The following is a 22,108-nucleotide window of genomic DNA, read 5'->3' as shown; positions in this document are numbered from 1 at the left end:
CACTGCTTCTGACACGATATGAAGCTGAAGGGGGAGATTGCACTGTAATGCCTATTAGAGCCGGTTTAGTTAGGGCGATTGGCTGAGAGATCGCAGAGGGTTCTGGGAAATCAGTAGGTTGGGTTACTCAGGGCACAACAGAAAGGCTACCTCGGGGAGGCAACACTCCTTGGCTCAGGGCAGTCTGCTGTGCACGTAGACACTGTATTTTAGAGTGTGGTGGCAATGAGGGGCTTGATAATACTGTGCTCACCGGACACCATCTGTTGAGCACTTACAAGGGCTTGGTCCTTCCCCTGCTAATTCTCCCTGCATCCTCACACCAGCCATCTAAAGAAAGTAGACCTGTTTTTTACGATTTCACAGCTGAGGAAACCGAGACACAAAAGCTTGAAGGCCCCCATCTGGCAGAGTCAGAATTGAAACTCCGTCTGGGCCAACTCTGTTACCTACTGGTCTAGTTACTCAGCCACACGGGGGGCTAAAGATGGGGGTGGGGGGAAGAGCAGATCAGAAGAATTTCAGTTAGCCGGGAGGTATAAGGGATGTCACCCTGTTTTCTCATCCTTACAATGAGAAGTTTGTATACAAAACATCCTTGGTGACTCTCTTTGGCCTTCATGAAGATAATCTGAAGAACAAAGACAACTCCAATAGCTTTGAAAAGGTAAGAAAGGATCTTAATTAAGGCAACTCATCTGATTTTCCACTCTTAGAACAAACAGGTTAAAGCTGAGATAAGGAATGTAAAAGCCAGATTTATAGAGCTTTCCAAAGAAAGGTATAGATTCATCTATGGTACTGAAAATTCTGGCATTATTATACTTGAGGTACACCGGCTGATTTTCCATCAGCTTTCTGGATCACTCAGCATCATTGCTTCTTAAACTTTAGTGTATATGGGGGACGCCTGGGTGGCTCAGTTGGTTAAGCAGCTGCCTTCGGCTCAGGTCATGATCCCAGCGTCCTGGGATCGAGTCCCACATTGGGCTCCTTGCTCCGCAGGGAGCCTGCTTCTCCCTCTGACTCTTCCTTCCATTCTGTCTGTCTGTGCTCGCTCTCACTCACTCTCTCTCTGACAAATAAATAAAATTAAAAAAAAAAAAAAACTTTAGTGTATATGGAATCACCTAGCAGGCTTACAGAAATGTAAATTGTAGAGTTCCACACACAGAGTTCTGATTCCGGAAGTCTGTACTGGGGACACAGCAGTTTGCATTTCTTTCTCTCTTTCTCTCTCTCTCTTTTTTTTTCATTTTTTAAAAAGATTTTATCCATTTATTTGACAGACTGAGATCATAAGTAGGCAGAGAAGCAGGCAGGGAGAGAGGGGGAAGCAGGCTCCATGCTGAACAGAGAACCCAATGCGGGGCCTGATCCCAGGACCCTGAGATCATGACCTGAGCTGAAAGTAGAGGTTAACTCACTGAGCCACGCAGGTGTCCCTCTCTCTTTTTTTTTTTTTTTTCTCTAAAGATTTATTTATGTGAGAGAGAGAGAGAGTAAGAGTGCACAGGGAGAGGGCAGAAGGAGAAGGAGAGAAACTCAAATAGACTCCCCACTGAGCGGTGAGGAGCCTGACCCAGGGCCCCACATCCCTGAGATCATGACCTGAGCAGAAACCAAGAGTAGGATGTTCAACAGACTGAGCCACCCAGACGGCCCAGCAGATTGTGCTTCTAAGTTGCAAGCTAATGCTGGCTCTGCTGGTCCAGGAACTACACACTGGAAACCACTGATCTAGAGACCGTGGTATATTTCACGCAAGGCTTCATTCGCAGGCACACACAATAGCAGCAGCACCCCAAAAGCTCTCATCTCTTCTGCCACCTGCAGAATTCCCTTTATCTTAGCCTCTGCATTTGCCTTCAACAATTCCTCAGGGTAAAGACAGCTGTATTTCTGTAGCAGTGCAAGATTTGATTTCCTCATACCTCACTTTGTAGGGGTGAGAAAGCAAGAGTGCCTCATTCCTGGAAACACCATCTCTTTCTCCCAAATGTTCCATGAATCTTATTGGTTCTGATCTGTTCAGGAGCTCATCCTTGAGCCAATCCCTTGGGGCTGGGGGTGATTTTGGCCAAGCAGAGACTCTGGAATAAAAGTGGAAGGTGGTCCCCAACTGAAACACATGGCTGGAAAGGGCCAAGGAATGAATCCCCTAAAGGAAAATCAGGGACCTCACTTATCGTGGGGTGGAATGGGGGGTAGATATTGGAGAGATAAAGAACATATTCCCACAATTTTATAATAGGATGAGATCCTATGATGAAGGCAGCACTGATGTCAGAGGGAGCTCTCACCATACAAGTTATCTCAGAACAGGAATTCCTTCAAGAGGTAGACCCACTTCTCTCAGAATGCGTAGCTGTGCTCATGTGGGGTTCTACTCCATTTTCTCTTCTTAAATGGGTATTATGTGTTCAAGATAAATGTTATCTCTTCCCGCCTACATGGCTTTATAGAACTAAGAAAGACCAAGATCTTATAGTCAAGAGATACCAACTTCCAGTTATAAGATAAATAAGTCTGGGGGATATAATACACAACATGGTGACTCCAGTTAATACTACTGTATTGTATATTTGAAAGTTACTGAGAGAGCAGATCTTGAAAGTTCTTGTCACAAGAAATAAGAAAAAAATATCAAATTGTGTGGTGGTATTGGATGTTAATTACACTTACCGTGTGATCATTTCACAATATACACGCGTATCAACTCATTCTGTTGTACACCTAAAACTAATACAATATTATATTGCTATAAAAATGAGAGAGACCGAGGCACTTGGGCGGCTTAGTGGGTTAAAGCCTCTGCCTTCAGCTCAGGTTATGATCTCAGAGTCCTGGGATCGAGCCCCGCATCATGCCCTCTGCTGAGAGGAAAGCCTGCTTCCTCCTCTCTCTCTCTCTGCCTGCCTGTGCACCTACTTGAGATCTCTGTCTGTCAAATAAATAAAATCTTAAAAAAAAAAAAAGTCATGACCTCATTTTAAAATTACCAGTCAGTTAAAAAAAAAGTAACAACACTAAAATTTAGTATATTTTTGAGTGCTCATTGTATGAGAGGCATTTTTAAAAAGCACTTTATATGTTTTAGCTGTACTGTTATTATTGCCATTTCCCAGATGGAGAAATTAAGGCAAAGAGGTTAGGTTACTTGCCTAAAGTCAGGTGAGTAGAAAGTGGCATATGCTGCTTTCGGTGTTAGTTGGGTGATTCTCAAATATTTGTAAGCAACAGATCCCCCTGGGGTGTTTGTTAAAACACAGGTGGCTAGACCACATCCACAGAGCCTCTGATGGTGTAGGTCTGGGATGGGAGCCTAAGAAGGTTCACAAGTGGTGCCGATGGTGTTTTCCAAAGGCTGCACTTTGAGAACCATGATTGTAGATAGATAGATTCTGGAGTTTACACACTTTACAAATTTGGGGTCAAAAGGCCATTCATTCAAGTGATTGTAGCACTTGTTGCTTTCATTTTTTTACTCTACGTTCCTGGTATGGGATTTCATTTTGGGGCCCAAGTAGGAGTCATTCCTTTCTCACATCCAAGACCGCAAGCATTCAGGCCGTGCACTAACCAAACCCTTTGTGCAGAGCTCCCCCAGCTGTTGCATGAGGTCGACTTGCCTCCTGTTGATTGTTCACTCCCAGAGTAACTCGCTACACCAGACTGAGAGGCCCAACATCTGGTGGCTATCATTTACTGATTAATTAAATAAAAGCAAATACACCTAAACAAAGGAATACCGCAGAGCTGGAGAAGGATGGTGGTCCTCCTCGTATCTATTTTCTGCTTTTAACTGGCTCTATGACTGATCCCATGGAGAGGTAACTTCCCAGACTTCCCGGCAGTTAGGGGTGGCCGTGTGATTAAGTGGTCCCCAGATGAGACGGATAAAGCTCTCATTTTATTTCTTTATGGGAAATTGCTTTTGCTTGTTTTCTCCTTTCTGCAAGCTGGAATATAGATAAGGTAGCAACATGGCTTGGATCTTATAGATGAAGACAGTACCCAAGGGGGTAAGAGAACAACGAGAGGCACCTGGGTCCCTGAAAGACTGTGAGGAACAGACCTTCCCTACCAGCCAAGGCCTCACATCTCCAAATTATTTTAGGGGAAGAAAAGAGTCTTATGCGTATTGAAGCCATTGTACTTTAGGGCTGTTCTTTCTTTCTTTCTTTTTTAAAAATTTTTTTAAAAAAAGATTTTATTTATTTATTTGACAGACAAGTAGGCAGAGAGGCAGGCAGAGAGAGAGGAAGGGAAGCAGCCTCCCCACTGAGCAGAAAGCCCGATGCGGGGCTCGATCCCAGGACCCTGAGATTATGACCTGAGCCAAAAGCAGAGGCTTTAACCCACTGAGCCACCCACGTGCCCCAGAATGTTATTTCTTTGTTAGTTTTTGCAATATAACTAACAAAAATGATATATGATGGTATATATTATCTAAAATTACCCCAAACTTAGTGGCATAAAGAAACAAGTGTTTATCATCTTACAGGATCTATGGGTCCGGAATTTTGGAGGAGGTTAGCTGGATGGTCTTTGGCTCAGTCTCACGTGAGGTTGTAGATGAGATGTTGAATGACAGCCTTACTTGGACTGGGAGATCCACTTCCAAAGTGACTCACTCACATCGTTTTGGAAAGCTAGCTCAGGGCGCCTGGGTGGCTCAGTGGGTTAAGCCGCTGCCTTCGGCTCAGGTCATGATCTCGGGGTCCTGGGATTGAGTCCCGCATCGGGCTCTCTGCTCGGCAGGGAGCCTGCTTCCCTCTCTCTCTGTCTGCCTCTCCGTCTACTTGTGATTTCTCTCTGTCAAATAAATAAATAAAATCTTTAAAAAAAAAAAAAAAAAGAAAGCTAGCTCAGTTCTTTGCCTCTCCATAGGGCTACTTGAGTGCCCTCCCAGTATGGTGGTAGGATTCCACGAGGCTGAGTGATCCAAGAGAGAACAAAGAGGAAAGCGCAATGCTTTTCATGACCTGGGTTTGGAAATCACACTTCCTTCTTTCTGCAGGATCCCATTTGCACATATCAGCCCTATTCAATATAGGAGGGGATTAAACCATAGGAGGGGTCAGCGGGGTCATCTTAGAAGGTATGAAACTATGTCCAAGATAAACTCTTGGCTGGTAGGTTATGAAAGGCAGGCCCAGCATGCTGCTCTTTGTTTTGATTTTATGGATATACATAATACCTGTCCTCACATATACATGTTTGTCGAGATGCTCTGAGAGGACACCTAACAAACTCCTAGGTGAGATTACCTCTGGAGTGGGAGTCTGGGGACTAGGGGTGGACAGTAGCATAGTAATATCTTTTATCAATTTTTGTACAGTTGGAGCTATATATTTATTTGTAGCCAATGTTTAGTGAAAACACTTTTTGATTAAAAAGCAAAAAAAAAAAAAATAAAAAGAAAAAAGAAAACAAAGCACACAAAAATTGTAATTCAAACTTGAGTCCAATATACCATTTGTAAAAAAGCAAGTTAGTGTTAGAATTTGATGTTGCTCCTTTTTTTCCCTCAGATTGTTAACTCAATATCACTAAAATGATAGGGTTTTTTTTTTATTGTGTAAAAAGCAGTTTTCTGAAGTGATTTTTTTTTTTTTTTTTTTGCAGTTAAGATCTTTGCTGTAATGCACAATATTTGGCAGGTATAGTTGGAAGTACTTGAAAACACAAAGTATTACCAATACAATGTTCAGTAGGCAGAAAAACAAAGAAACATAATAAACTCCTTTTTTCACTTTTGGAAGAACAACTTCTTTTATGTCACCCAAGGCATTTAAAATGCTCCTAATTGATAAGCAGCCCGTGTCTACAGAATTACAAAGTTATTTGCAAACAATGAACAAACTCTGTCCCCTGGAAGGCTTTACAGAGAACTTATTTTAGATTGTATTCTTCAAAAGAAAAAGGGAGATTTTTAAATTAGCTAGAACAATAACTTGGTAGAAATAGTAACAAACTTTTGTTTAGGACCCAAGGGTTGGAATGGTGAATGGGGTTTATATAAATAACTATGGAAAAGTGGAAAACTTATTTTTTTTCCATTTGTGATCATTCCCAGTCTGTTCACCACATCAGTGGATCTCAAAGGATTTATAGAGAGCAAACCTGCCAGTCCATGGTGTGACCAATGCGCCGCCCATGCCGTGTGACTCACCACATGAGTTAACATTCAAAAGGGCCTATTTCCTTTAAAACAAGCTAAGTTCAGTGAGTACGTACTTGACTGTCACAGCATGCTAAAATTGCTCTGGAAGTATCTTAAACTACTCTCTCTTTCTATATTTATTGCGTCCCGGACCTAGTCAGACAGTTCACAAAAGGGGTCAATCACGGGGCCAGACATTAAACAAGACTGAGCTACGTCACTGTTTGTAGGTAGGAAATGATTTGGGCCTGTAAAGTATGGTTGGACCTGTTTGTCTTATATACACTGCAGTGGGTTGACTTGTTTCTTGAAAAGATATGTTTAAGTCCTAACCCCAGTTGTCTGTGAATATACCTTATTTGGATGTAGGCTTTGCCCCAGATATAGTCAAGTGAAGATGAGGTCATATTGGATGAGGGTGAGTTTGAAATCCAATGATTTGGTGTCCCTATAAAGAGAGAGTGAGCTGAAGACCAGAGGAGCCTCAAGGAGGAAGGCTATATGAAGAATGAGGGAGAGATGAATTATGTGTCCACAGGTTAAGGGACACAAAAGATTATTGGCAACTATCCCAAGATCAGAAGAGGAAAGGGGAAGTCTTCCTCCAGGGCCTTCAGAGAGAGCGAGCCCTGCTGTCACCTTGATTTTGGACTTCTAACTTCCAGATCTCCAAGAGCATACTTTGATGAGTGTTTTGCTACCCAGTTTGAGCTACTTTGTTAGCACAGCTTTAGCAAGCGAATACAGACACCTGTATGTTGTGGGAAATGCTGTGGGAAAACGTTTTAATACATTCATTAGGTTGAAAAATGGTTTTTATGGCCAAATAAGTTTAACAAGAAGAAAGTTAAACAAAACTAAAGATTAACTCTCTATCAGTTCTCAGGCCTTTGCCATAAAATCAGCAATGCCTATTGGCTAAACACTTCCCAGAAGAGGTATCAAAATGGTAAGCATAGTAACGTATTTGATTGACGCAATAACTCTATGAAGTTGGGAACTGTGGCTCTCCCCATTTTAGAGTTGATGGAATGCAGGCAGGGAATGCTTGGATGACCAACATAGCTGATGAGGAAGGCTGGAGCCAAGATGCAAAGCTTGGAAGTCTGAGTCTGGAGCCTGGGCTCTCCCTGACATATAAGGAGCACCGGGGATCTCTACGGTCTTGCATGCTGTCAGCAGGTTCCTTGTTTTGTGCAGGATGAATACTCCATGTGTAATGATGGCAGCCCCGTTCTAGTGCTGAGGTGCTCTCAGGACTTGGGCAGTTCAGAATCTCTGAGAAACAAACACAAGGGACTATCCATGGCCTCCAGGGATACAGACATTTTCAAAGAGGAAATTATTTTTATATCTAAATATTCCAGTTTGGAATCAACTTTTTTTTTTTTTTTCTTCCACAGGATTTGGGATTTGGACAGGGAAGTGCACCTTGGTTAGTGACAAATACTGCCTGACAAAAGTGAAAGGAAAAAAACTTACACCCTTTCCCTTCCAGCAAATGGAAGGCGGTGCCAAATCAATGAATGGGCCATACGAGCTGAAGGGAAACTGACTAAGGTGTGAAGAAATGGCACGGTTGTGAGTCATACCGTGTTGCCACGCTACCACGTTTTAAATGAGCTCATTTAAAAAAAATGAACAACAGAAAAGGAATCAGAGAGACCCTGACACAGAGCCAGGGGGGTATGGCTATTGGAAAGCAGAAGGAACGTGAGAAGTAGTCAGTCGGAAGCATTTCAACATGTACCCATTGAGTGAGGAATAGAAGCTGTAGAAGACCACAGTACTGGCATCAAGATATATTTTCTGGCTCTCAGATAACAACCTTCCTTCTTATTGCATTGGGTATACAGGAGCAACCAGAAATCATATTCTCATGTTTCTATCACCACATCTACCACCACCCACCTGCATCTGTACGGATTTCTTTTCTTTCACTCCTGATCCATGGCAGCATCTGTCCCTTCTGGTCCTGCCAACGTACCCTGGATGCCAACGTACCCTTCTCTCTCACTGTGGGAATTTCTCCTGTGACCTCCCTCCTTCCCTTTTGTGTCAGTATTTGTTGGTTCTCTTTAGGATGAAATCAATTGGTTTATAGCCACACTGACATTATTTCCCTCCTTAAAGTTCTTTCCCCCAGCCTTATTTTTCCCTCCAGCCAAACCCCATTTTTTCTCTTCCCCTTCCTAGCAAAACTGAAAAACTCTCTGTGCTCCTCTTGTCCACCTCTTTATGCCCAGTCTGTCTTGAAAACACTCCAACCAGGCTTTTTATCTGGACCACTCCACTGCATCATTCTTGTTAAATTGGCAATGACTCTGTGTTGCCAAATCAAACAGTTACCTCTCTGGCCTCATCTTATCCAACCTCTTAGCACAACTGACATGGCTGATCACCTCTTCCTTGAAACTCTTTCTTTGCTGGGTTTCCAGAGTACCAAACTCACCTGGAGTTTCTTCTGTTTCACTGCCTGCTTCTTCTTAATCTTCTTCATTGGACTCTCCTCTTTCTGACCTCTAAATGTTAGGACTCGTCCTTGGATCTCTTCTCCATCTACACCTGCTCAGCGAGAGTAGTTCTCATTTAGTCCCATGGCTTTACATAGCATCCATGATTGGTTGCCTCCCAAGTCTGCATCTCCATCCCTGCATTTCTCCTGAGCTCTAGGCTCATATATAGAATGGTTTCCTTGACATCTCTCTCTAGCTGTTCAATAGATGACTTGCGCACACCCTGTTTAAAACAGAACTCTCAATTTTCTTCCCTTTTTGCCCTCAAATGTGCCACTTGAGATCTCTGGAAGGAAATGTTGAGATGGAGTTTGGTGAGCTGGTGTTCAGTAGGGATCAGCCTCTGTGGAGGTGAACGTGGAAAGGCGGTGAGAAGCAATATTGAGAAAAAGAAATTTTGTTGTGAGGCGGACCCAACAAAGCCTTGGCTTACCCCATAGAGAGTTCTGGAATACATATGACCCCTGCTTGGGCCAGGCCTTTAGACTCCCACTTTACCAATCATTGAATGTGGACTGCCCTCAGAAGAGTGGTCTCTGGGTTGGGACAACTCTGCAGCTGAGCAGACTGGGAAGGAAGGCACTCACCATTGGAGGTGTGTATCTCTGATTGGGAGTCTTTGTCATTGGGTTACCTGCCCATTTTCTAGAGCAGATAACTTCGGAGTTTTAACCAAGCAGGCCATTGTGAATGCGGGTAGTTTGCTAATTATTGATACTTTGTCCCAATCTACAAGTATTCTTTGAGTAACATCAGGACACTGTTTTCCCTACTCATTCTACAAGGATTACAATGACCATCTCCCCAATACCACTACCTATTTTATTTCTTTTTAAAAGATTTTATTCATTTATTTGAGAGAGAAAGTGCATGAGGCAGTATGAGCATGAGGGGGTGGGAAAAGGCAGAGGGAGAGCTGGCAGAATCAAGCCGCAGGGCTGATCGCAGGACCCTGGGATCATGACCTGAGCCAAAAGCTATTGCTTAACTGACTGAGCCACCTGGGCAGCCCTATTTTGTTTCATTTTAAGGAGATTTTAAAAAGTCACATGTATGACAATGAGGCTTTGCAACTGTGAATATCATACCTCCAGAAATATTTTATCTGTATATAAAGACAAGCAGAAACTAAATGTAAGACATTAATTCGGTACAGGGGTCTCTGTAAGTATCTTAAGCTAGAATGGACTGAGGAGCTTTCAAGCGAGGCTTTTTCTAAATTCTGCTTGGCTGTGGAAAATAATTGAGAAACTGTGTAAAGACTTGTGTGTAAGGTGATTCCCTATTTTCTGTTCCATGAATTTTGGGGAAAAGGCCTTGCCTTATATTCAGGCACATATGTTATTTAAGATTACATAAAAACCAGATAGATAGATCTGTCACAGTGGTTGAAGTAAACCTTAATCTATATACTGAAGTCAATTCCTCACAGACCCAAACAACAAAACCACTTTTCTTCAAAGCAACACGTCTTGAAAAAAATCCCACAATCCTGTTTCACCTCTATTTAATTTTCTACATGGAGTGCCTCTTGAAAACCCAAGCACCTCATGGAGCAAGTGACAGGCCCTTAATTCAAGGCACAGACTTTAGAATTCCACAACACATGGGCCCAAGAAACCAATTTCATATTTAATAATCTGCTTTTAGTGAACTTGGCCTCTTCTCTTTTCTTCTGGGGTTGGTTTCCTCATCCTGGACATTTCGGTTATCTTCTAAAGTCAAGAGATAATAATGAAAGTGCCTGTGGGGACAGGTCCCCGAAGCCCATGCACAGCACCTGGGTCTTCCAGAGAAATTTATGGATACTTCTGCCCCCTCATTCTGTCACCTTACGATTTGTCAAGACCTCAGACACAGAACAAATGAATATAGAATTGAGAAGCGGTGTGGAGAATAGACATGTTCTGGTTAATAAAGTTTTTTAGAATTTCTTTTTATTTTTTAAAAAACTTTTATTTATTTTTTAAAATTTCTTTTCAGTGTCCCAGAATTCACTGTTTATGCACCACACCCAGTGCTCCATGCAAAACGTGCCCTCTGGTTATCTTCCCCCAACCTCACTTTGCCTGTTATCACTAAATACCTAATGAGTAACAGCAGTGAATAGGACTTGGTAATATAGTTTAACTTTATTGCGAGATCTCCCCAGACCGCTCGAAGCCACGTGGAACACCCTGTGGGCCACCACATGGCATGACTGGAGGTCACCCCTACACCGCCTCCTACTCTATTTCTCTCCCATGACATTGGTTGGCTTAAAAAAAATTTAAACCCCAGTTATTATTACAAAACAACCCAAAGAAACCAGCTACTCTTTGTTGACCGTAGGTTTCAAGGTGCTTCATCTAAACTATCTCCTTTGGTAGTTAACATTGTTAAGCCCATTTTCTAGATAAGAAAATTGAAATTTAAAGAAGTTAAGAAACGTCACAGACAAAGGTATTTCAGGGGATGGGAGGCGTGGCATAACTGCCAGAACTTAGCTCTTAACCTCTGCCTATCTCCGTGTGATCAGAGCTACAGCGCCTCCAGTAAATGCTCTACTCCAGTGCCCTCGTTTTTTAGGACGGTAGAGTGACTCATTTGAAAGTGCACAACAGGGGAGGAGTCAAGATGGCGGAGAAGTAGCAAGCTGAGACTGCTTCAGCTAGCCGGAGATCAGCTAGATAGCTTATCTAAAGATTGCAAACACCTGCGAATCCATCGGCAGATCGAAGAGAAGAAGAACAGCAATTCTGGAAACAGAAAAACAACCACTTTCTGAAAGGTAGGACCGGCGGAGAAGTGAATCCAAAGCGACGGGAAGATAGACCCCGGGGGGAGGGGCCGGCTCCCGGCAAGCGGCGGAGCAACCGCGCACAAAATCAGGACTTTTAAAAGTCTGTTCCGCTGAGGGACATCGCTCCAGAGGCTAAACCGGGGCGAAGCCCACGCGGGGTCAGCGTGGCCTCAGGTCCCGCAGGGTCACAGAAGGATCGGGGGTGTCTGAGTGTCGCAGAGCTTGCGGGTATTGGAACGGGAAAGCCGGCTACAGAGACAGAGCCGACAGTAAGCTCGCAGCTCCGTGTTACCTTGAACCGGTCGCAGGCTCGGTGAGCTCGGAGCGCGGCCGGAGGTCAGGCAGACGGGAGTAACTGGGCGCTGTTCTCTGAGGGCGCACTGAGGAGTGGGGCCCTGGGCTCTCGGCTCCTCCGGGCCGGAGACTAGGAGGCCGCCATTTGTATTCCCGTCCTCTGGAACTCTACGGAAAGCGCTCAGGGAACAAAAGCTCCTGAAAGCAAACCCGAGCGGATTACTCACCCCGGCCCCGGGTAAGGGCGGTGTAATTCCACCTGGGGCAAAGACACTTGAGAATCACTACAACAGGCCCCTCCCCCAGAAGATCAACAAGAAATCCAGCCGAGACCAAGTTCACCTACCAAGGAGTGCGGTTTCAATACCAAGGAGAGCAGCAGAATTCCAGAGGAGGAGAAAGCCAAGCACGGAACTCATGGCTTTTTTCCTGTGATTTTTTTTAGTCTTGCAGTTAATTTAATTTTCTCTTTTTCCTTTTTCATTTTTTTTTTTTTTTCCTCGCCTTCGGGTAAAATTTTTTTTTTTTTAACTGTTACCTTTTTCTTTTTTAACGATTTTTTACTAGTTTATCTAATATATATATATATTTTTTTACATTTTTCTTAGGTGTTTTCTTTTTTTAAAAAAATTCTTTTCTTTTCTTTTCTTTTTTTTTTTTTTTTCTTTTTTCTTTCTTCCTTTTTGAACCTCTTTTTATCCCCTTTCTCCCCACTCACGATTTTGGATCTCTTCTAATTTGGCTAAAGCATATTTTCCTGGGGTTGTTGCCACCCTTTTAGTATTTTACTTGCCCCTTCATTTACTCTTATCTGGACAAAATGACAAGACGTAAAAATTCACCACAAAAAAAAGAACAAGAGGCAGTACCGAAGGCTAGGGACCTAATCAATACAGACATCGGTAATATGTCAGATCTAGAGTTCAGAATGACAATTCTCAAGGTTCTAGCCGGGCTCGAAAAAGGCATGGAAGATATTAGAGAAACCCTCTCGAGAGATATAAAAGCCCTTTCTGGAGAAATAAAAGAACTAAAATCTAACCAAGTTGAAATCAAAAAAGCTATTAATGAGGTGCAATAAAAAAATGGAGGCTCTCACTGCTAGGATAAATGAGGCAGAAGAAAGAATTAGTGATATAGAAGACCAAATGACAGAGAATAAAGAAGCTGATCAAAAGAGGGACAAACAGCTACTGGACCACGAGGGGAGAATTCGAGAAATAAGTGACACCATAAGACGAAACAACATTAGAATAATTGGGATTCCAGAAGAAGAAGAAAGTGAGAGGGGAGCAGAAGGTATACTGGAGAGAATTATTGGGGAGAATTTCCCCAATATGGCAAAGGGAACGAGCATCAAAATTCAGGAGGTTCAGAGAATGCCCCTCAAAATCAATAAGAATAGGCCCACACCCCGTCACCTAATAGTAAAATTTACAAGTCTCAATGACAAAGAGAAAATCCTGAAAGCAGCCCGGGAAAAGAAGTCTGTAACATACAATGGAAAAAATATTAGATTGGCAGCTGACTTATCCACAGAGACCTGGCAGGCCAGAAAGAGCTGGCATGATATTTTCAGAGCACTAAACGAGAAAAACATGCAGCCAAGAATACTATATCCAGCTAGGCTATCATTGAAAATAGAAGGAGAGATTAAAAGCTTCCAGGACAAACAACAACTGAAAGAATTTGCAAATACCAAACCAGCTCTACAGGAAATATTGAAAGGGGTCCTCTAAGCAAAGAGAGAGCCTACAAGTGGTAGATCAGAAAGGAACAGAGACCATATACAGTAACAGTCACCTTACAGGCAATACAATGGCACTAAATTCATATCTCTCAATAGTTACCCTGAATGTGAATGGGCTAAATGCCCCTGTCAAAAGACACAGGGTATCAGAATGGATAAAAAAACAAAACCCATCTATATGTTGCCTCCAAGAAACACATTTTAAGCCCGAAGACACCTCCAGATTTAAAGTGAGGGGGTGGAAAAGAATTTACCATGCTAATGGACATCAGAAGAAAGCAGGAGTGGCGATCCTTATATCAGATCAATTAGATTTTAAGCCAAAGACTATAATAAGAGATGAGGAAGGACACTATATCATACTCAAAGGGTCTGTCCAACAAGAAGATCTAACAATTTTAAATATCTATGCCCCCAACGTGGGAGCAGCCAACTATATAAACCAATTAATAACAAAATCAAAGAAACACATCAACAATAATACAATAATAGTAGGGGACTTTAACACTCCCCTCACTGAAATGGACAGGTCATCCAAGCAAAAGATCAGCAAGGAAATAAAGGCCTTAAACGACACACTGGACCAGATGGACATCACAGATATATTCAGAATATTTCATCCCAAAGCAACAGAATACACATTCTTCTCTAGTGCACATGGAACATTCTCCAGAATAGATCACATCCTCGGTCCTAAATCAGGACTCAACCGGTATCAAAAGATTGGGATCATTCCCTGCATATTTTCAGACCACAATGCTCTAAAGCTAGAACTCAACCACAAAAGGAAGTTTGGAAAGAACCCAAATACATGGAGACTAAACAGTATCCTTCTAAAGAATGAATGGGTCAACCGGGAAATTAAAGAAGAATTGAAAAAAATCATGGAAACAAATGATAATGAAAATACAACGGTTCAAAATCTGTGGGACACAACAAAGGCAGTCCTGAGAGGAAAATATATAGCGGTACAAGCCTTTCTCAAGAAACAAGAAAGGTCTCAGGTACACAACCTAACCCTACACCTAAAGGAGCTGGAGAAAGAACAAGAAAGAAACCCTAAGCCCAGCAGGAGAAGAGAAATCATAAAGATCAGAGCAGAAATCAATGAAATAGAAACCAAAAAAACAATAGAACAAATCAACGAAACTAGGAGCTGGTTCTTTGAAAGAATTAATAAAATTGATAAACCCCTGGCCCGACTTATCAAAAAGAAAAGAGAAAGGACCCAAATAAATAAAATCATGAATGAAAGAGGAGAGATCACAACTAACACCAAAGAAATACAAACTATTATAAGAACATACTATGAGCAACTCTACGGCAATAAATTTGACAATCTGGAAGAAATGGATGCATTCCTAGAAACATATAAACTACCACAACTGAGCCAGGAAGAAATAGAAAGCCTGAACAGACCCATAACCAGTAAGGAGATTGAAACAGTCATTAAAAATCTCCAAACAAACAAAAGCCCAGGGCCAGACGGCTTCCCGGGGGAATTCTACCAAACATTTAAAGAAGAACTAATTCCTATTCTCCTGAAACTGTTCCAAAAAATAGAAATGGAAGGAAAACTTCCAAACTCATTTTATGAGGCCAGCATCACCTTGATCCCAAAACCAGACAAGGATCCCACCAAAAAAGAGAGCTATAGACCGATATCCTTGATGAACACAGATGCGAAAATACTCAACAAAATACTAGCCAATAGGATTCAACAGTACATTAAAAAGATTATTCACCACGACCAAGTGGGATTTATTCCAGGGCTGCAAGGTTGGTTCAACATCCGCAAATCAGTCAATGTGATACAACACATCAATAAAAGTAAGAACAAGAACCATATGATACTCTCAATAGATGCTGAAAAAGCATTTGACAAAGTACAACATCCCTTCCTGATCAAAACTCTTCAAAGTGTAGGGATAGAGGGCACATACCTCAATATCATCAAAGTCATCTATGAAAAACCCACCGCAAATATCATTCTCAATGGAGAAAATCTGAAAGCTTTTCCGCTAAGGTCAGGAACACGGCAGGGATGTCCATTATCACCACTGCTATTCAACATCGTACTAGAGGTCCTAGCCTCAGCAATCAGACAACAAAAGGAAATTAAAGGCATCCAAATCGGCAAAGAAGAAGTCAAATTATCACTCTTCGCAGATGATATGATACTATATGTGGAAAACCCAAAAGACTCCACTCCAAAACTGCTAGAACTTATACAGGAATTCAGTAAAGTGTCAGGATATAAAATCAATGCACAGAAATCAGTTGCATTTCTCTACACCAACAGCAAGACAGAAGAAAGAGATATTAAGGAGTCAATCCCATTTACAATTGCATCCAAAACCATAAGATACCTAGGAATAAACCTAACCAAAGAGACACAGAATCTATACTCAGAAAACTATAAAGTACTCATGAAAGAAATTGAGGAAGACACAAAGAAATGGAAAAATGTTCCATGCTCCTGGATTGGAAGAATAAATATTGTGAAAATGTCTATGCTACCTAAAGCAATCTACACATTTAATGCAATTCCTATCAAAGTACCATCCATCTTTTTCAAAGAAATGGAACAAATAATTCTAAAATTTATATGGAACCAGAAAAGACCTCGAATAGCCAAAGGGATATTGAAAAAGAAAGCCAACGTTGGTGGCATCACAATTCCGGACTTCAAGCTCTATTACAAAGCTGTCATCATCAAGACAGCATGGTACTGGCACAAAAACAGACACATAGATCAATGGAACAGAATAGAGAGCCCAGAAATAGACCCTCAACTCTATGGTCAACTAATCTTCAACAAAGCAGGAAAGAATGTCCAATGGAAAAAAGACAGCCTTTTCAATAAATGGTGCTGGGAAAATTGGACAGCCACATGCAGAAAAATGAAATTGGACCATTTCCTTACACCACACACAAAAATAGACTCAAAATGGATGAAGGACCTCAATGTACGAAAGGAATCCATCAAAATCCTTGAGGAGAACACGGGCAGCAACCTCTTCGACCTCTGCCGCAGCAACATCTTCCTAGGAACAACGCAAAAGGCAAGGGAAGCAAGGGAAAAAATGAACTACTGGGATTTCATCAAGATCAAAAGCTTTTGCACAGCAAAGGAAACAGTTAACAAAATCAAAAGACAACTGACAGAATGGGAGAAGATATTTGCAAACGACATGTCAGATAAAGGACTAGTGTCCAGAATCTATAAAGAACTTAGCAAACTCAACACCCAAAGAACAAATAATCCAATCAAGAAATGGGCAGAAGACATGAACAGACATTTCTGCAAAGAAGACATCCAGATGGCGAACAGACACATGAAAAAGTGCTCCATATCACTCGGCATCAGGGAAATACAAATCAAAACCACAATGAGATATCACCTCACACCAGTCAGAATGGCTAAAATCAACATGTCAGGAAATGACAGATGCTGGCGAGGATGCGGAGAAAGGGGAACCCTCCTACACTGTTGGTGGGAATGCAAGCTGGTGCAGCCACTCTGGAAAACAGCATGGAGGTTCCTCAAAATGTTGAAAATAGAACTGCCCTATGACCCAGCAATTGCACTATTGGGTATTTACCCTAAAGATACAAATGTAGTGATCCAAAGGGACACATGCACCCGAATGTTTATAGCAGCAATGTCTACAATAGCCAAACTATGGAAAGAACTTAGATGTCTATCAACAGATGAATGGATCAAGAAGATGTGGTATATATACACAATGGAATACTATGCAGCCATCAAAAGAAATGAAATCTTGCCATTTGCAACAACGTGGATGGAACTAGAGCGTATCATGCTTAGCGAAATAAGTCAAGCAGAGAAAGACAACTATCATATGATCTCCCTGATATGAGGAAGTGGTGATGCAACATGGAGGCTTAAATGGGTAGAAGAATAAATGAAACAAGATGGGATTGGGAGGGAGACAAACCATAAGTGACTCTAATCTCACAAAACAAACTGAGGGTTGCCGGGGGGAGGGGGTTGGGGAGAAGGGGGTGGGATTATGGACATTGGGGAGGGTATGTGATTTGGTGAGTGCTGTGAAGTGTGTAAACCTGGTGATTCACAGACCTGGGGATAAAAATATATGTTTATAAAAAATATATGTTTATAAAAAATAAAAAATTAAAAAAAAAAAAAAAGAAAGTGCACAACAGCTAATCCTGATGACGGCTTGGATCTTTTCCATTCAAATCCTAGGTTCCAGGTACAATATGGTGATGTCTCCAACGTGATTAGGATGCTAGGAAATAAGGGACTCATGGCTCGCACTGGTTTTGGCTCAAAGGAAACCGACTTCAGATTGAGAACAAGCACCTTGGAGAGAAAGTACTGACTCTTTAGTTCCTGTTACTTTTCAGCTTCTTTTAAATTCATGCTCCTCAGGCTAAATTGGCATCCTTCGGTGACTCCCATATAAAGTGCTCTCCCTGCCTGGGTGTCCGTGTGTGTGGATTTCTGGGTGTGGCTGGGAAGAAATCAGTTCCGTTCATCTGACTTTCTAGGACTTTGTTCTCACTTTTCTTATCATGCTTGTTTAGAAAGTGAAACCGATAGATTCACTAAAATGAATTTTTGAGATATTTTGCAAGCTGCATCTTTTTAAAGGATAGTTTTTATTTTGTTTTGTTTTTTAAAGAATTTATTTATTTATTTGACAGCGCAAGTAGGCAAAGTGGCAGGCAGAGTGAGAGGGAGAAGCAGGCTCTCCATTGAGCAGAGAGCCTAATGGGGGGCTTGATTTCAGGATGCTAGGATCATGACCTGAGCCGAAGGCAGATGCTTAACTGACTGAGCCACCCAGGCACCCTGAAGGATAGTTTTTTAAGGATGTATAGAACGTTTTCTCCCTCTAAGTTTTATCACTTCTCTGTCCAATATCTATTTACCTATCAATCTATCATCTACATATTTATCTATCGATCTGTAATTATATTTTTATTACTATAGCAGACAGGTGAGAAAACAGATTCGTACACAAAACCAACTATCATAATAGAACTGCTCAGAGAGTTAATAGTTGACTTTCTATGCACTCTGATTCAACTAGGCTTTTGCAAAAACATTTCATTGATCTGATGAAGAATTCCAGAACCATTTCTGAGCTAGCTGCCACACCTATACATTAATAAAATTAACCAGGACAGTGACTTCATGCAGGGGGAGTGACTTCATAAAGGATGGCATAGATCGTGATCTACAAAACTCTTCTAACCGATTTCCTGGCTAGAGTTTCAATTCCTGTTTGCCACGGTATTAAGGCACGTTATTTTTCATGGATGAAAACAAATGATTGTGTTGCAGAATAATTTGCCACCTCTTGTACTGGAGTTTGAGAGAACTATTCAAAGCCATTTGATTGATGAATTATTTATAAACTACAGTACTGATGTCTGGTAGCAATGCTATTGTTAAGGTTCTGCCAGCCTTGCCAATAGATCTTGGCTTTTTTCCCTCCCTGACTGTGGATCACTTACCCATTTTAAATTGCAGCAAGTAGAAACTTGGTGGAGAGAATGATAGTTTATAACAAAAATCACCATTGGTTCAGTACATAGCAAAGAAAATTGCCTTCTCCTCAGTCATTTAAATCCCCGGGCATACCAAATTTTGAGCTGAGGGAATTGGAATAAGCACACATTTTTCTCAAAATAAAACCAAGATGGTTTATTATCAAAAGGAATGATACAATCTGTTTTTATATAAGATTGAGAGTAGGTTGAATATACAAATAAAATATAGGGCAAACTCATACTACCATTTCCACATTTATAGGGATCACTTTTCCCCTGTCACCATTACATCTACCCCCTAAATTCTCTCAAGCCAGCATTTCCTAACATCCTGAACTGCCCGTCATTAGGATGGGGGAAATGTGGTGCTCATGGGTGTGACAGACATCACTAATAACTGCGGCACTATCACAACCCCCTTTGCTGCCGAGCCTGGCTTGGCCAAATGTATTTCACCTTTGCTAGTTGTCTGGGCGCTGATATCCACTGATTTTGCACTTCTCTACTCCCATTCTATAGGAAGAGCAAACACATTTTTTTAAAGAACTAAATCCTATTTCAAATAAGTTTAACAACTCTTGCAGGCACTGTGGAGATAATGGGAGAAGAATCAGACGTTACTCCAATGCACAAATTAGCTCACTAAACCGTTCTGTGTGTGTGTGTTACAGTAAATGCCTAGTTCATGACTTTAAAGCCACAGTTACTCAATAAATAATGGGAATGAAAAGGATTTGCACAGACAGGCCATATGCTGGTTGTTTGTTTAAAAAAAGGAGTCACTATACATTAGAATAAATTCTAATAAATTCACTGTTCTCATCTTTCCTCCCCCCAATCCCATCAAGTTTACTATAAGCCAAGCTTACTATAATATAAACCATCGTCATCTCCTATCTGGAATAATGCAATAGCATTGTAATCTTAACTTGGGTCCATGTGCAGAGTTTTGAGGGGGTGTGTGTGCCTTGAATTACAATGGAAAAATAATACATAATTTTCACTAACCTTTAAGTGAAATTGAGCATTTCCTTCAGTTATATCTACATGCAGCAAATCACAGTGCTACAGGTAGAATCTGTGACTTGTCACGAATAGAAACATAGGAATTGTCATGTTACAAATGTTGAAAATACCTCAAAATAAGCTTGATATTATAATATCTTTGAAATAATGATTAGAATCATGATGAGATTCAGTTATTTAATGTCTTCATAAAGATTATATATATATATTCTTCAATGACAGTTTTCCTTTAATGTTTTGCTAACTTTATTTTGTAGAACTATTTCCTTTGTAATCCTATGTATTTTATAAACATCTGAAAACATTTTTTTTTTTTTTTCTGAGAAGGGGTGAGATGCTGAAGTCCCAAAAAAGTTTAAACCTTCATTCTTACTGGTTTGCCTGTTTTCATTTGTAGTTGATTCTCAATGCTAAAATCTCAGTGATTCCTGTCAAAGGTTAGCACTCTCATGTCTCTGACCTCCTTCTACCCTCCAATGGCTTCCCAGCACAGGATGGAATCTAGAATCCCTGCCGTGGACTATGTAGAACCCTATGAGACCTACCCACCACCTTCCCTATCTTCTCAGATCCCATCTGCTCTGTCTCTTATGAATCACTCCACTTGAAATTTCCATCCTGACTTTGCTCTTCTTTTCATGTGCTCGTCTCTCTGGAAATTTTGTCTTTATTTTCATGGGTCCCTCCTTATTTCTTTAGGTTTGCGTTCAAATCTCTTTATCAAAAAACAAAACAAAACAAAACAAAACAAAACAAACCTTCCCTATTTAAAACACTCCCAATATCATCATTCTCTATCCTCAGTCTGCCTAAATTTCTTCATTGTTTTATCACCACAAACATATTATATATCGGTTTCTTCCCCACCAGATGCTCATGTTTGTATCAAAACAACAGGAAAATGTAAGGGAATGTGAGGAAAGTGAATAGGTCAGGGCACTGAGGTGGCTCAATTGGTTGAGCGCCTGCCTTGGGTTCAGGTCAGGATCTCAGGGTCCTGGGATCGAGCCCTACATTGGGTTCCCCATTCAGCAGCGAGGATGCTTCTCCCTCTCCCTCTGTCCCTCACCCATCTCACACTTTCTCCCTCTCAAATAAATAAATAAAATCTTTAAAAAAGAAAAAGAAAACGAACAGGTAAGTAATGTGCAGGTGAGATAAAGCAATGATATGCCAAAGGGCTGAGCCAAAGAATCTCCCTCTTTCTCTAAAGTCTTCTCCTGTCTGGGGGATAATTCAGGTGGTCTTCACAGTTTGACAAAAGCCCAGGTAATTTGACGCTGGTCCATGGCAAGGGGAATTCTGGGAAGTCCAAGCAAAAAAAGCATGTGGTCTGGAAGAATGAGGCCTAAAATTCTTGACCTGGGGCGAGCTATGTAACCTCTCCAAAATTCATGTTCTTCCGTTGGGGGGATAATAATACTCCTTAATCCTCAGGGGAGTTCAAGAGTGAAATGGAATAAGACAGGGAAGTAGTCCAGTGCCAGTCAGTTGAGGCCAGTGTCCAGAGAAAGGTCCGTTGTTGCCACAGTTATTGTATAGAAATGAACCTTCTATCTGCTTAGGGTTCAGATCAAGTCTTCTTCACCTGGGATCCTGAGAAAGGTTTCACCGGGGTTTGTGAACACCAGATATTTTTGGCATGCACCCATCTCGATTTCTCTAGAAAAGAAAGCATGATGAACCCTTTTCACCACCTTTCCCCTCACACCGCCAGAGGGGGTCAGCGTAAAGGTGAGACCATAGAGGACTGTAAGGAATGGCATGGTTAGGGAGGCACAAGCCTCTGTTCTTCATGCCTCTGACAATTTATCTAAAATACCATAGGAAAATATTTGTGTTCATTGGGTAGAATGTATTGCAATACAGAAGACTAAATGTTCATGAACTCTAGAGAGAAAATACTATAGCTCGAAGACATTTCCTACCATGGAAGCTTAGGACGTTGCCCCCATATCCCCTGAGGAAGAGGGCTTGTGGCTGTTAATGGGTGGAAGTGATGGAGAGTGGGAGAAGAAACAGTG

This window comes from Mustela lutreola, chromosome 2 (assembly GCF_030435805.1).
Source record: "Mustela lutreola isolate mMusLut2 chromosome 2, mMusLut2.pri, whole genome shotgun sequence".
NCBI lineage: Eukaryota > Metazoa > Chordata > Mammalia > Carnivora > Mustelidae > Mustela > Mustela lutreola.
The sequence above is the reverse complement of the archived record's forward strand: the minus strand, read 5'-3'. Positions refer to the sequence as shown.